A 6,000-nucleotide genomic window follows, 5' to 3' on the forward strand; every position below is an offset into this window, starting at 1 on the left:
TTCAATTATTTTTAGGTATTTTTAGTCAGTTTTGGTAATATTTAGAAATTTATTATACTTTTATTTAAATTTTAATTACTTATTAAATTAATTATGACATCATTATGGTTCAACCTTAAAAACTTTAAACCTTTCATTTTTCTAGTTCTTTGAATAGTCTAGGTTTGAAAGCCATGATTTTGGCTATGTGGATTTGCCCTTTTTTGGAAAGAGTATGGAAATTAATCATCAATCAAAAGAAGTACAAGAGTTATATTAAAGCTATTTACTACTCATCTCCATCTATTTTCCAGACCATTTAGATTGGGTGAATCAAGAGAAAGCAATCAAGAAAGAATGGTGGATCATTCGGATGTGTTTAGGAGTGAATGGAACGATTTATATATTTCTTACCTCTTAATTTCGGTCTCATTTAAAAATAGATGGAGATTTTTTTTTTTTTTCTTTTTTTTCTTCTTGGGAGAAACAGGACACTGCCATTTATTCAAGTAACTAGAAAATCAAAAGAAACAAAAACAGAGATGTTTGGAGGAACATTCTCCATCCAAACCAATAAAGAATAGGAGCTTCTTTCTCTCCTAGCTAAAGTATAAGATAAAGAATTGCCCTGACGCCTAACATGAGAGAAAGAATGAGTCCTTAAAGAACCCGTTAACATAATGTCTTTTACAATATGAAGAGAAAGAATTGAAACGCCCCTGGAAGGAGCCTTCATCACCACTTCGGAATCCCCTTTAAAGATTGATTGATGCAGTCCCAGCTCAACAACAAATTGGCAAGCTCTTCTGGCAACCAAAGTCTCCAGTAGGTCCACCGTGGCTAGAAGAGCTATTTTTACTGATAAAGCCGCTAGCACCTCACCCTTGTCGTTACATACCACCACCTCAATTCCAGCTTCATTGGTCTCGACAAACACCGCCACCATCAAAGTTTGTTTTCAATTCATCAGCACCCGAATGTCTCCATTTCACCGTGGCTTTGCACTTCTTTCCCGATGGAACAGTAGGCCTTTGATGAAACTCTGAGAGATAACGGGTAGCAAACACTGGGCTAACACAGTGCACGAACATAGTGAGATCTTTGATGCCTTTTTTGGAGAAGACCATTAATGAGCATGTCCAATCCAAGGATGAAATAAGACCAAGGACTTTGTTGATGTCATGTTGGGCTTCATGGATTCGAAAAATCTGAGAGTATTGAACAGCCCAATATCAAAGCCATAATCTTTGTAATGATCATTATAAGTTTATAACAATCACTTTAATTATCCGAAAACATGACCATTATGATAAAGAATAGATGTCATAGACTGAAATACTAGTATCATGCTCGTGGTCATGGGATGCACGGCTTAATCAAAAATCATGCATAAACTAAAAAAATAAGAAAATATTTTTTTAATTTAATTAAAATTAAATAATAAAATATATTTAAGTGGTAATCTCAATTTAATAGTTAAGAATTATAAACAACCCAAATTACTAAACATTAAGAATTTACATAAGAATTGAATTTTTGTATTTGAAAGCAACGGAGGAGGCACCGAATTTCAACCTATCAAAACAAAATGTGTAAATATAAACTTCAAGAATTTTTTTTTTTTTTTTGGAGAAAAACTAATAGTTAAGACCCTGAAAATAAGTTTGCATCAATAATTGAAAATAGCTTCATTAGCGTTGAGATGTGATGAAAATTAAAAAGTAATACATTTTGCGAGGTCCTGCATATCCCTCCTAGGCTGGTTTTGTGAACAACAATCTATATTATGAGTAAATGACGCATTTGGAATATAGATTATAACTTCAAGGTGTCTAAAACTTCAATGGATCATGCCATATTTTGACCAATATCCTTTTTTTAACCCTACACCTTCAATAAATCTCATTTTAGCAATTATTTTCTTATTTTATTCCAGTGTGTATTTCAATTGACCCAAACTTCCTAAGCCAACTAGATATTTATTCCTCTTGAGAATCCTTTGTTGTGATCATATCCCAATAAATTATAGTGATGAAGATCTAATTAATTAAGTTCCGACAATTCAAGCTTATAGTAACTAAGCTTTTCAAAGTTTCCTTCAAACTCTATAGCTTCAAAGAGTTCGAATATAGTTACTTGTAGTATAAAAAATATGATGTATTTATGAACATAATGAAACAAAAAAGGAAAAAAAGAAAACAAAAAAAGAATAAAGGATAGAGTTAAGTAACCTTGGAGAGGGAAATAGAACTTGGAGCTTTCATTGTAGGCATCCTTAAAGTATCCACACAATCTAGCCTGGTACAGTACACTCTAGTGCTTCCATTATAGCTTCCATTGCTAACCCATTTCCTATCGGATTAGGACGTTAATACACCTAGAAACTTAAAAATCAATAAACCCATTATAGAACAAAGCCATCCAACTAAAAATATACACAAAAAAAAACTAAGAACACAAAAAATATAACCTTCATCACAGATTCACAGAGAAAGCATAGTCCGAATGAGAAGTTTGAGGGATGTGGAACAAAAATATTTATAATTTAATTATTATTTTTTTCCTGATTTTATTCCCTATGATCTAATTGCAAGTTTTAGATATACTTGAAGGTAAGCAAAAATTGCAACAATTTTTTTAGATAGACACAAAAATTGTTCTTATCAACTTTTCCTCTATTAATCCTTGGATAAATACAAAAATTTAATTTTTCTTGTCAATTTTTCTCTATTTATCTTTGGATAGACACAAAAGCTTAATGTTGATATTAACACTTTTTTTCCTTCACTTTATGAATAATTGTAACTGTTGGAAAAACTGGTTTTGCGTCTCATACAAAACCCACAGCGAAAGCAACACAAGAATCTACTTTATTCATAAGAGATAACATGTAATCTTGAATTCTAGAACAAAGAAGAGAAAACATACCTTGGTGCAATGAAATTCAAAAACAAGACTTGAGAATACCTTCCATCTTCATCCCAATTCCACATGGTGTCCAAGATGAGTGGTCTCTCAATCAGTTCTTGTGTACGTTGATTTTCCTTTGGAAAAGTGAATTCCAAAAAACTTGTAGAGAAAAACTTTTTTCTCTTCTTTTAATCATACGTACGTTTAACTGCCTTGGCAGTTACTTTTGATGAAGTGCAAATTCGTCAGTCGAAGTGAATGTGTCCAGATGGAGCCAAGCCCTCATCTATGTAATTGTAGAAATGGTATGGTGGCTCCCTCAATGTGGTCACCGTTGTGGTGCCTGCCACAATGCCTCCAATGCCAATGTTAGTAAAAGGGAGCTCTAGAAAATAAAGTAATGTAGTGGAACAACAATAAGTATTTCTGAGTGTATCTATGTATCTTATGTTGGTGTTGAGAGGATTGTATATATACATCCCCGTAGCTCCTAGCCGTTGTGGCTGTTATGGTGGCTTTAATGCCTCTTTTGGTAACACCTCATGGTCAATTATTTGAGCTTTGATGGCTTCTAATGGTCTGTACAGTTGTCCTTGTAACCATCCGAGACATTTATTCAACTGCATTGAACGGCTTCTCTATCTTCGTCAGTAATGTGGTCACTTCGTCGGAGGGACCTAGTTGATTTGTCTGTCAATGCTGCCTCTTTGGTTCAGATGAGACCGTCCAGGTAAGTTGTGTTTGTCAATCCCATCAACTTTATTTAATAAATCTTATTAAATAAAAACTGATTATCTAATTGGGCTTAAGTGTGTGGCTTAGGATGGGACCAAAGGGACTAATAAGGCTTTAACTCCAATGGGCCTCAGACTTATCTATCACAAGCCCAAATTTACCATTAATTATATAACAAGTATCACTATGGAAATATAATTGCACTCTAGGCCTTATTAATAAATTATATCCCAAGACTCTAATATGGTATCATTTGACTCCTCCATGAAATATTTATAGTGAACAAAATCATAATGAACTGTCACTTTGTAAACAATTATTTTATTCCTTGAGTACCCGGTTTAATCTTTTAGTTATTCATATTTATGAAACCTAATTTCATAAAATATAAACTTTAGTAACTCTTACTAAATGGCCAACCCTGAATAACTAGTTGCCATTAAACTTATTTCAATGGGATATTTCGTGTCTCTATAGAAAGAAATTATGGATTCCATCTTGAGAATATGTGTTCTCTCAACACTACGTGTGGTTACCCAATATACTGAGGTTTTAACCGTTAAACTAGATCTCACTCCTGATATATCAAAATAACCTACATTTCATAATCTAATTCACTATCTTCTCAGGATTGAGAGTCTATGAAATTATAAGTCGTAAGATTAATTATTTATGTGACAATTGTTAATTGAATAATTAATCTCACAATGATCCAATTCAATATGTCTTACACAATTAAGACACATCAACAAATCAACTAGAAGTCTCCACTTCCATGATCAAGACAAACCATCTTAGTTGATGTGTTATAGTCTTCACAGATGAAACGCCCAATTTCACCACCGACTACGAACTATATTTTGAGTTTACAAGGAACTTGTGATTTATATCTTCTATGACTAAATTACATAAATCACATACAATGCATCTCAATGACTATAATGTCCTATTAGTTCATTTATAAATAGTCTCATATAATTAAATGGTTTAATTATTTATAACATGCCAATAAATTGAATTTTAGGACATAAACCCTAACAATCTCCCACTTGCCTTCAAAGACATATATCTAACACTTATTTCCCTTTAAAGTAACTCATTGTCACTCTAAGGCAAGGTTTGGAAAAAAGTTTCAACCAGATTTATTGCATAAATTATCTTTTCTACTACTACATCCCAAGCTCTAATAGCTATTGAGATGATACTTATGCTTAATGTGTATCTTCACCACCTAGGGTGAACATATATCTTGAAGTCAAACTTCATGAATCACTTTCGAACTACAAGTCAGTATTTGTACAACCAGTAACCATCAAATTCTCACTTTGGTGGATCAGCATATAATCTCTCATTCTCTTAAGATATTTGAGTATATGCTTTACTCCCACTAAATTAAGTGATTCTAGATTTAATTGATATTTGCTTACCATGTCCACTGCAAAATAGATATTTGGCCTAGTATATAGCATAGCATAACTGAGACTTCCTATTAACAGAGTATAAGGAACCGTCTTTATATGCTCTTTCTTTTATAAGTCTTAGGACTATAGTCCTTTACAAAAGAACTTCAAACTTAAAAGGAAGGAATCCTTTCTTGAATTATCACATGTTATACTTGGCTAGAATCTAATCTATTTAAGCAGTTTGAGATAGACCCAACATCCAAATTTCTGAGTCTTACCAAAGTTTAACTCTTAGGATGTTACCAATCTCACCCAAGTACTTTATATCAAACTGGTCTTGACAACAAAAATTCTATTGATGACAATATCTATATATCATTCTAAATGATTAGAATGTCATCAATATACATTAAGAGATTTATTACTCTATATAGCTTTTACACATATAATGTAACACCCCGACCCAATTTTATAATTAAACTATGTGTTTGAGTGGTTAATTATTATTTTTAAACCACTTACTTTCTAAAATTAATATAAGAGTATTTAATAAACATATTATTTTAAAATGCCATTAAATAAGAATTGTAAAGATTATAAATAATTGAATGGCTATTTGTATTATGTATATATACTAAATATGTACAAAACTATATTAAGTGGGTTAAGTTATTACATACATAGTTGGTGTTTTAATTAAGCATGATGCATGAGATAGTATAGTAGAAATTTCCCCCACATGCAACCAATGGGAATTCAACACATAATGCCAAAGTTTCATGCATGTTGACAAACCCAAAGACCAAGATTTGGCTGGCCATGCAATCACTAAGCTCCACTTCACTTCTTCCTTGACTTTTCTCAAGACAAACATCCAAGAAGCCTCTCCATTTCCCACGGGTCCATGCAAAATCAAAATTCTCACCTCTAATTTTACTCTCTTTTCTCTTAAGGAAAGAGCTAGGATGCTCTC

Source organism: Quercus lobata, chromosome 1, assembly GCF_001633185.2.
Source record: "Quercus lobata isolate SW786 chromosome 1, ValleyOak3.0 Primary Assembly, whole genome shotgun sequence".
NCBI lineage: Eukaryota > Viridiplantae > Streptophyta > Magnoliopsida > Fagales > Fagaceae > Quercus > Quercus lobata.